The following is an 11,608-nucleotide window of genomic DNA, read 5'->3' on the forward strand; positions in this document are numbered from 1 at the left end:
GCTGTAAACAGCACTCCTGAAGAATCGTTTCTGAGGCCTCTTGTAAAGTTGGCTTCTTAAATAGAGACATGTATGATGATGTCATCGCATAAACATCCAACCAGCATTTTACAATCTTTGTTATTGACCAATAAGAACAAAATGAATATATAACAATGTCATGACATAATGAGCCAATCAGCAAGCTGCATTTAAGAACCTTTGTTAGTTGACCAATAAGAACAAAGCAATATATGACAATATCATGATGTAACAAGACAACCAGCAGGCTGTTGAATTAAAAACAGTATACATAAATCTGTTGTATTTTATGAAGATTAATATTCTAAACATAGTGCAATATAGTGTTGCAGAAGACCTAGGTATACATATTATTTAAAAGGGAGTGTGTTAACAGGTGTCATGGAAAGGGGTTAATTTATTTGCTGCATATCTGTGAGCTACTTGTTGAGCCTGGGTTGATTGATAGTACCTGGGCAACTTGCGAACCGATGCTTCATTCTTGCTGAGGCTGACGAGGGGGAAGCTTTGTGTTCGCGAGGTTATTTAACTATTTTCCCATTTTCGTCTGTTATGGCTTGAGTCCGTTCACCCTTGCAACATAAGTGTTTTATTGTAAAGTTGTGCATTTTCGAGACACTTAGAATTCTAAGTGCCTTGTGATATTACTGTCTGTTGCTTATTGCTACGGAGCTAAGCTGCTAGCGGGGAAACTCGTGACTAGCATGAAAGAATGACGTCTGAAAGTTGAGTCATGGCAACTGGACTTTCTTTCTTCAATGTCGAGACGTTTCATTCTGCATGCACAGAACTTTGTCAATCTGAGGGAAGTTGGCTTGTGAAAGAACGATCTGTTGATTAGCATTAGCTTCATAAATGATGCATGTTTTTGTTCAGTGAATCACCCATGTACAATGTAAGATTCATGTCTGGTTCTTGCTGTGACTTTTGAATGTTTGAGTTTTTATCTGTAAGTTGTATACAGGGAGTGCAGAATTATTAGGCAAGTTGTATTTTTGAGGAATAATTTTATTATTGAACAACCATGTTCTCAATGAACCAAAAAAACTCATTAATATCAAAGCTGAATGTTTTTGGAAGTAGTTTTTAGTTTGTTTTTATTTTTAGCTATTTTAGGGGGATATCTGTGTGTGCATAATTACTGTGCATAATTATTAGGCAACTTAACAAAAAACATATATACCAATTTCAATTATTTATTTTTACCAGTGAAACCAATATAACATCTCCACATTCACAAATATACATTTCTGACATTCAAAAACAAAACAAATCAGCGACCAATATAGCCACCTTTCTTTGCAAGGACACTCAAAAGCCTGCCATCAATGGATTCTGTCAGTGTTTTGATCTGTTCACCATCAACATTGCGTGCAGCAGCAACCACAGCCTCCCCAGACACTGTTCAGAGAGGTGTACTGTTTTCCCTCCTTGTAAATCTCACATTTGATGATGGAAAACTGGCAGTAGGACTGGGAGTTGAGCTTGACTCCAACCTCAACCCGAAAAGGCCCCACAAGCTCATCTTTGATGATACCAGCCCAAACCAGTACTCCACCTCCACCTTGCTGGCGTCTGAGTCGGACTGGAGCTCTCTGCCCTTTACCAATCCAGCCACGGGCCCATCAAGACTCACTCTCATTTCATCGGTCCATAAAACCTTAGAAAAATCAGTCTTGAGATATTTCTTGGCCCAGTCTTGACGTCTCAGCTTGTGTGTCTTGTGTCTTGGCCATGTCTCTGAGTATTGCACACCTTGTGCTTTAAGAGCTCTCCAGTGATGTTGCAGCTCTGAAATATGGCCAAACTGGTGGCAAGTGGCATCTTGGCAGCTGCACGCTTGACTTTTCACAGTTCATGGGCAGTTATTTTGCACCTTGTTTTTTTCCACATGCTTCTTGCGACCCTGTTGACTATTTTGAATGAAACGCTTGATTGTTCGATTTTAAGAGTGCTGCATCCCTCTGCAAGATATCTCACTATTTTTGACTTTTCTGAGCCTGTCAAGTCCTTCTTTTGACCCATTTTGCCAAAGGAAAGGAAGTTGCCTAATAATTATGCACACCTGATAAAGGGTGTTGATGTCATTAGACCACACCCCTTCTCATTACAGAGATGCACATCACCTAATATGCTTAATTGGTAGTAGGCTTTCGAGCCTATACAGCTTGGAGTAAGACAACATGCATGAAGAGGATGATGTGGACAAAATACTCCAAAATATGTACAGATGTATGTTTCTGCAAATGTGTAGTGAATTTACAATGTTTTATATCTTTGTGTATATACTTATGTGTCATTGGAAGCAAGGTGTATTAAAACTCGCCTTCATATGTGCAACCTTTAAAATAATAAAATATATTGTTCCTGATGCTGACGATGTATAAGCATTGTGTCAGCGAGGTTATTTCATTAATTCCTCTTTTCAACATGTGGCCTTAAGCAATTTCATAAGATTTCAAGAACTGAAATCAAGCGTGCTTAAACCACAACTGTATATAAAAAATAATAATGAAAACAAAAGGTCACTTATATTCAAACTTAATTTATTTACAGGTATTTCAACATTTTCTGTTTAATGTATTTTAGAGCCGATGGAGGTGTCGTCTACTGGATTGCTTCAGATTTGCTCTGGTCACCAGATATAGGTATCTTCGTCTGAGTGAAGTCATGGTGTTACAAGCCAATCAACAAGCTGTATTTAAGAATCTTTGTTATTGTCAAAAAAGAACAATGTCATGACGTAATGAGCCAATCAGTAAGCAGCATTTTAGAACTTTTGTTAGTTGACCAATAATAACTAAAGTAATATATACAATGTTATGACGAAACCAGCCAAAAACATTATTCTAAACATAGTTCAACATAGTGCTGCAGACTCTGAATTATCTTAGCCTTCGTAGGCGGTACATCCTGTTTTGAACTTTCTAGCACTTTGACCGGTTTAGTTTATTGTCCATGAGAAGGCCGAATGCTAGAATGTATTTTTTTTTAACATGCTTGAAACGTTACCAAATTTTATGAGACACATACTGGCCATGCCCTGTTAGCATTTTTTATGTTAGCATGCTATCATCAACAACTTAAAATATAACGTTTTCAACTTGGTCAAAATGTCACAAAATCTTATGTGAGGTATTGTGACAATACCTTATTTACAATATTTTTTGTTAGCATACTAGCACCAGCATGACAACATGTAATGTTTAAAACGTCACAAAAGTATTGTAACATTTTTTTTTTTAGTATGCTAGCATTAATATATTAACATGATCAATTTAGCATTTATCATGCATATCATGCACTTTTGATGTTAGCATGTTATTATATATTAACATGCACATTTTTTAAAAGGCTACGAATGTCACCAAATTTTTTTGAGATGCATCATGGACACGCCCTGTTTAAAACATCACCATATTTTATGTGAGTCATTGTGGCCACTTTGTTAGCATGTTTTATGTTATCATGTTAACATTAGCATATTAAAATGCAAATTTTTCTAAATGTTCCAAATATCACTAACTTCCTTGAGATGCATCAGGCCCTGTTACCTGTTATTTTTGAAAGGAGCATGCTAACATGAATATGCTATTATTTCAACATGCTTACAATGTCACCACAACAAATTTTGTGTGACGCATAATGGCCATGCCCTGTTAGCATTTTTTGTTAACATGCTAGTATTTACATGATAATTTTTTCAACATGGTTCAAATATCACCTTATTTCATGACACATTTTGGCAACGTTTCGTGAGCATTGTTAATGTTAACATGCTAGCATTAACATGCTAACATGGTAATTTTTAAACACGCTTTAAACATTTACATTACATTACATTTACGGCATTTATCAGACGCCCTTATGCAGAGCGACTTACGATTAGCATTTACATTTTACATTAGCAGTTACAGTCCCCGCTGGAGCAACTTAGGGTGAAGTGTCTAGGCGAGTGTGTTACCCAGTAGGCTACTACCATCCTAAATCCTTGTGTTGTTGATGTAAGCATGTTAGCATGAATATGCAATTTTTTTCAACATGCTCGAAACTTCGCCAAATTGTATGTGATTTATCATGGCCATGTCATGTTAGCATTTTTGATGTTAGCATGCTAGCATTAACATGTTAATATGTAAATATGTCTCCGTGCTTGAATCGTTACCAAAATTTGTGTATTCAATGTTAGTCTGCTATTTTTTTGACGTGCTCCAAATGTCACCAAATTCCTTGTGACACATTATGTTATTAATATGCAAATTATGATTTCCTTTTGAACAGTGATTTCACTCTTTATTAGGGGCAGTGTCGGCCTAGCGGTTAAGGAAGCGGCCCCATAATCAGATGGTTGCCGGTTCGAATCCTGATCCACCAAGGTGCCACTGAGGTGCCACAGAGCAAAGCACCGTCCCCACACACTGCTCCCTGGCGCCTGTCATGGCTTCCCACTTCTCACCAAGGGTGATGGGTTAAATGCAGAGGACAAATTTCACTGTGTGCACCGTGTGTTTTGCTGCTGTGTATCACAAGTGACAATCACTTCACTTTCACTTCACTTCATGCTGTTGTTATTTTTATTTTACATTTACATTTCTGACATTCAAAAACAAACAAAAAAAAAACAAACCAGCGACCAATATAGCCACCTTTCTTTGCAAGGACACTCAAAAGCCTGCCATCCATGGATTCTGTCAGTGTTTTGATCTGTTCACCATCAACATTGCGTACAGCAGCAACCACAGCCTCCCAGACACTGTTCAGAGAGGTGTAGTGTTTTCTACGGTGGCCCTGAAGTGCAAATCACAACGACAAATTGAGAATCTCAATTACATTAAGAAACCGGAAAGGGTAGGTACCAGTCAGCAACGGGAGACATCACTGATTGGACGACAGTCTTTCGTCTTTGGAACCGGACGTCCCTCTGCCTGTAGCGCATTTCGTTTGAACGGCGGAATGTTTTGTTCAGACTGTGGGAAAAAGTTGGTGGAGGAGTCACCGAACTTTTGCAGCGGCTGTGGCAAAAGGCTTTATGATGCATCTAGCATTGGAGACACTTCACTCCCATCGAGTAAGTTAATAAGCATGATAAAAGTTTTTTTTATGGTTGTATTAGCCTAGCATTAGCTGTTTCCAGACCATAGCAGACCAGAGGGCTGTTCCACGAAGCGAACTCGGAAAATCGAGGCTCATTTGAAAATGCACACCGCTGTCAAAATGACTGCTCAAGACCTTTCTAGTAGTGAAGGTTTGGGGGCAGTTCTAGTGTTAAACTAACCTCACAGCTAGGGTGCCACGAACCAGGCTTGTCCACAAGCATATTGCATAGTGAATAAGCTGAATGACTGCAGGTTAGCTTGTTCCTTTATTGAGCCGTGATTTTCAGAGTGAGCCTGGCTTTTGGGATTAGTTTGCTTCGTGAAAAAAAAAAAAAACACACCGCAACTCAGACCAAACTCTCTCCACTCCTCACAACCAACACAGAGCAGAGTGAAAGACAACATTTTAACAATAACATTACTGCTGGGTCGCTACAATATTTATGGAAAACTAATATGCATTACTTGTTTGAATCCATTTGTGGCATGTTTTAAATTAGACCAAAATGTAACACGGGATATTTTTTTTCAAACATTATAAAATGACCAAGAACAAAGCTAAATTGATACTTAAATATTACTAATTATATACCCAGGTCTCAGTTTTGGATGGACTTGTTTGGAGACCTAAGAGACTCTGGAAACTTCAATGGAAGCCACGAACACCAATGCTTGCTGAGATTCTGCTTCAGCAGGGTTCTACAGACAGACCTGGATGAATGCAAAGACCTCTGGAACAAATACAGGATCCGGCCAAGCAGACTTGCATCGTGTCCAGGGAGGATTCCAAACGAACTCTGTCTCTTGCCTCACAGGTATTTGAGTTCTTAACAAAATGAATTAAGCTTTTGCATTAAACTAAATGCAAATTGTTATCTTATTGCTTAAGTTGGTTAATATATATTCATAATTTTACACAAGTATGATAGAGCAGTTTATAACCTGTCACTGCATGCGTTGATTTACATAGTTCCATATTGTCAGCAAAAAAATCCTTCACTGTTCTATTTTCATTTTGCAGATATGGTTCAAGAGACTGTGGATTTGCTGTTGAGGAGAGGGAACTGGATGCATTTCCTGAGGAGAGGCTACCGGTTGGATTGTGTGGTGATCCAAACATTGAGGAATATTTACAACAGGCTCTACACTGCAGCAGCCACAAGACTGGGAATCAGCCACAGAACTGTATTTAACCCTGAAGGACATAGCTGGGTTTTAGACACCAACTAACTGAACTTCAGTTTTGAATGTGTAATAAGGCACTGCACGTCATCCACTCGAGTTGCTCTACAGCTGATGGACAGCCATAATGAAAAACAGAAGGGTCAGAGTTACTCTGACGAAGACACACACTGTGTTGACACTTTAGTGCCTTTCCTTTTTTGCACCTAATAGAACCTTTGGACTCAATGGAGTGCTCCAGCCCTTCTGTTTTTCCTTCAGTTTTTAATGTATGTAGTGGTTCCTTTCCATCTTGCTAAATTGAATATAGTATTGTTCATAATATACAGCACCTGGTATGGATTTAAATATTAACATTTAACCACAAGGAAACATTTTAAATTTTCTTTAATAAAACCATTTATAAATAGTGTCCAGCATTTGTTACTTTTCCAACATACACAATATTCAGAATAAAACAAGTGTTTAACAAGATGGAAGTTGCTTTCTCACATGAATGTGTTAAGTAATGTGCCAAGGGCAGCTGAACTTCACAGGGTAACATAGTGACTGTAACATGACCTTGGTGATTTAAGAACATCCAAATTCTGGAGCATTTTGAATTCCAAAGTCCATGTTGGCCTTACAGATGCTGTATGAGTCACAGATGGGAAGCTTCAGAGTATTTGCACAGGTGTTTGCAACTGGAAAAGGCGAATCACTTAAAAACTGGATGCATGGTGGTGGTGGTGTCATTCCTGCCGGTGGAACTGCCGTCAGCCCTGTGGCAAACATCATCAAATCTTCCAGACACTGCTGTTGCCTTCTCTGAAAGAAGAAAGTAAACACTGTAGTACATTAAAATTAATTTCCTTACCTCTCCTTTCATAAAACTATAAACAAAAAGGTATCCATTCAAGCCTTCAGAATCAAGGAGATAATCTGCCCAAAAGCCAAGTGTTAGGACCTCCTTATGCCGCCTGTTGCTTCCTGCTGGGCTGAGATCTGGTCTGAACATGCTCTCCAGTTCTGAAGCAGTCAGGGCCTTGGCAGAGAAGCATATGAGTGGGGTCAGCACACTGGAATGCTGTTGCAGTGCACTTAAAAAACTAATCCCAAAAGCCAGGCTCACTCTGAAAATCACGGCTCAATAAAGGAACAAGCTAACTGCAGTCGTTCAGCTTATTCACTATATGGACAAGCCTGGTTCGTGGCACCCTAGCTGTGAGGTTTGTTTAACACTAGAACTGCCCCCAAACCTTCACTACTAGAAAGGTCTTGAGCAGTCATGTTGACAGCGGTGTGCATTTTCAAATGAGCCTCGATTTTCCGAGTTCGCTTGGAACAGCCCTCTGGTCTGCTATGGTCTGGAAACAGCTAATGCTAGGCTAATAACCAAACAAACCTTTTATCATGCTTATTAACTTACTCGATGGGAGTGAAGTGTCTCCGATGCTAGATGCATCATAAAGCCTTTTGCCACAGCCGCTGCAAAAGTTCGGTGACTCCTCCACCAACTTTTTCCCACAGTCAGAACAAAACATTCCGCCGTTCAAACGAAATGCGCTACAGGCAGAGGACGCCGGTTCCAAAGACGAAAGACTGTCGTCCAATCAGTGATGTCTCCCGTTGCTGACTGGTACCTACCCTTTCCGGTTTCTTAATGTAATTGTGATTCTCAATTTGTCGTTGTGATTCTTCTTTTGTCGTTGTGATTTGCACTTCAGGGCCACCGTAGTTTTCCCTCCTTGTAAATCTCACATTTGATGATGGACCACAGGTTCTCAATGGGGTTCAGATCAGGTGAACAAGGAGGCCATGTCATTAGTTTTTCTTCTTCTATACCCTTTCTTGCCAGCCACGCTGTGGAGTACTTGGACGCGTGTGATGGAGCATTGTCCTGCATGAAAATCATGTTTTTCTTGAAGGATGCAGACTTCTTCCTGTACCACTGCTTGAAGAAGGTGTCTTCCAGAAACTGGCAGTAGGACTGGGAGTTGAGCTTGAGTCCATCCTCAACCCGAAAAGGCCCCACAAGCTCATCTTTGATGATACCAGCCCAAACCAGTACTCCACCTCCACCTTGCTGGCGTCTGAGTCGGACTGGAGCTCTCTGCCCTTTACCAATCCAGCCACGGGCCCATCCATGTGGCCCATCAAGACTCACTCTCATTTCATCGGTCCATAAAACCTTAGAAAAATCAGTCTTGAGATATTTCTTGGCCCAGTCTTGACGTTTCAGCTTGTGTGTCTTGGTGGTCAGCGGTGGTTCAGTGGTGGTCGTCTTTCAGCCTTTCTTACCTTGGCCATGTCTCTGAGTATTGCACACCTTGTGCTTTTGAGCACTCCAGTGATGTTGCAGCTCTGAAATATGGCCAAACTGGTGGCAAGTGGCATCTTGGCAGCTGCACGCTTGACTTTTCACAGTTCATAGGCAGTTATTTTGCACTTTGTTTTTTTCCACATGCTTCTTGCGACCCTGATGACTATTTTGAATGAAACGCTTGATTGTTCGATTTTAAGAGTGCTGCATCCCTCTGCAAGATATCTCATTATTTTTTACTTTTCTGAGCCTGTCAAGTCCTTCTTTTGACCCATTTTGCCAAAGGAAAGGAAGTTGCCTAATAATTATGCACACACTGATAAAGGGTGTTGATGTCATTAGACCACACCCCTTCTCATTACAGAGATGCACATCACCTAATATGCTTAATTGGTAGTAGGCTTTCGAGCCTATACAGCTTGGAGTAAGATAACATGCATGAAGAGGATGATGTGGACAAAATACTCCCTGTATGTACAGATGTATGTTTCTGCAAATGTGTAGTGAATTTACAGTGTTTTATATCTTTGTGTATATACTTATGTGTCATTGGAAGCAGGGTGTATTAAAACTCGCCTTCATATGTGCAACCTTTAAAATAATAAAATATATTGTTCCTGATCCTGACGATGTATAAACATTGTGTCAGCGAGGTTATTTCATTAATTCCTCTTTTTAACATGTGGCCTTAAGCAATTTCATAAGATTTCAAGAACTGAAATCAAGCGTGCTTAAACCACAACTGTATATAAAAAATAATAATAAAAACAAAAGGTCACTTATATTCAAACTTAATTTATTTACAGGTATTTCAACATTTTCTGTTTAATGTATTTTAGAGCCGATGGAGGTGTCTGGAGGCTGGATTGCTTCAGATTTGCTCTGGTCACCAGATATAGGTATCTTCGTCATATGGCGGTGGTGATGGTGGTATAATATATATTTTGTGTTGTTGCTGGTGTTTTTTAAGATTTGCGCTTTGTGAAAAACCCCTGCCACATTCGGGGCAGCGATACGGTTTCTCCATGGTGTGGGTTCTGATGTGGACTTTAAGTGAGGTCATTGTAAGAAACCTCTTGCCACACTGGTTGCACTGGTGTGCTGAGTCATTGTTCTGAGTGATGTTCCCATGGGGGGCGGCCTTCTCTGGCCCGGCTTGTTTGTCTGGATGCATTTCAGTCTTTCCAATAGATGTGAACAGTACTCCTGAAGAATCGGTTCTGAGGCCTCTTGTAAAGTTGGCTTCTTAAATAGAGACATGTATGATGATGTCATTGTATAAACATCCAATCAGCAAGCTGCATTTTTGAACCTTTGATATTGACCAATAAGAACAAAACTAATATACACAATGTCATGCTGTTGAATTAAAAACAGTATACATAAATCTGTTGTATTTCATGAAGAGTAATATTCTAAACATAGTGCAATATAGTGTTGCAGAAGACCTAGGTATACATATTATTTAAAAGGGAGTGTGTTAACGGGTGTCATGGAAAGGGGTTAATTAATTTACAGTTATTTCAACATTTTTTATTTAATGAATTTTATATCCGTCTGCAAGCTTTATTTAAGAATCTTTTTTTGGTGACCAATAAGAACAAAAGTATCATATAGTGTCATGCTATGGTGTTACAGGCCAATCAACAAGCTGTATTTAAGAATCTTTGTTATTGTCAAAAAAGAACAAAAGTATTATATAACAATGTCATGACGTAATGAGCCAATCAGTAAGCAGCATTTTAGAACTTTTTTTAGTTGACCGATAATAACTAAAATAATATATACAATGTTATTCTAAACATAGTTCAACATAGTGCTGCAGACTCTGAATTATCTTAGCCTTTGTAGGCGGTACATCCTGTTCTAGTACTTTGACCGGTTTAGTTTATTGTCCATGAGAAGGCTGAATGCTAGAATGTATTTTTTTTTAGCATGCTTGAAACGTTACCAAATTTTATGAGACACAAACTGGCCATGCCCTGTTAGCATTTTTTATGTTAGCATGCTATCATTTAAATATAAATTTTTCAACTTGGTCAAAACGTCACCAAATCTTATGTGAGGTATTGTGACAATACCTTATTAGCATATTTTTTGTTAGCATACTAGCACCAGCATGACAACATGTTAATTTTTAAACATGCTTGAAACGTAACATAAATTGTAATTTTTTTTTTATGTTAGTATGCTAGCATTAACATACTAACATGATCAATTTAGCATTATCATGCATATCATGCACATTTGATGTTAGCATGTTATTATATATTAACATGCAAATGTTTTAAAAGGCTTCGAATGTCACCAAATTTTTTTGAAATGCATCATGGACATGCCCTGTTATCGTTATTGATATTAGAATGTTAGCATATTTCATGTTAGCATGATAATATTTTGACATGCTCCAAATTCCTTGAGACTCATTATGTTAATAATATACAAATTATTATTTCACTCTTTAACAATGATTTCACAAGCATTAACATGTTAACTTGCTAATATTTAAAAAATGTTTAAAGCATCACCATATTTTATGTGACTCATTGTGGCCACTCTTTGTTAGCATTTTTATGTTATCATGTTAACATTAGCATATTAACATGCAAATTTTCCAATTGTCACTAACTTTCTTGAGATCCATCAGAACCTGTTACCTGTTATTTTTGAAAGTAGCATGCTAACATGAACATGCTATTATTTCAACATGCTTGAAATTTTATGTGATACATGATGGCCATGCCCTGTTAGCATTTTTGTTAACATGCTAGTATTTACATGCTAATATTTTCAACATGGTTCAAATATCACCTTATTTTATGACACATTGTGGCAACAATTCATGAGCATTGTTGATGTTAACATGCTAGCATTAACATGCTAACATGGTAATTTTTTTAACACGCTTTAAACATTTACATTACATTACATTTACAGCATTTATCAGATGCCCTTATCCAGAGCGACTTACAATTAGCAGTTACAGGGACAGTCCCCACTGGAGCAA

The 11,608-nt window shown here is 38.4% G+C and overlaps 1 long non-coding RNA gene across 1 annotated transcript; it reads left to right on the forward strand.

Annotated features, from left to right (window-relative positions):
• The first annotated feature begins 4,939 nt into the window (after positions 1 to 4,939).
• Positions 4,940 to 6,371, forward strand: LOC114772449 (uncharacterized). Its single transcript, XR_003743966.1, has 3 exons — positions 4,940 to 5,089; positions 5,714 to 5,932; positions 6,139 to 6,371. It is a non-coding gene; the product is annotated as an uncharacterized LOC114772449 (long non-coding RNA).
• Positions 6,372 to 11,608: the final 5,237 nt, after the last annotated feature.

The sequence above is a fragment of the Denticeps clupeoides genome, unplaced genomic scaffold, assembly GCF_900700375.1.
Source record: "Denticeps clupeoides unplaced genomic scaffold, fDenClu1.1, whole genome shotgun sequence".
Taxonomy (NCBI): domain Eukaryota; kingdom Metazoa; phylum Chordata; class Actinopteri; order Clupeiformes; family Denticipitidae; genus Denticeps; species Denticeps clupeoides.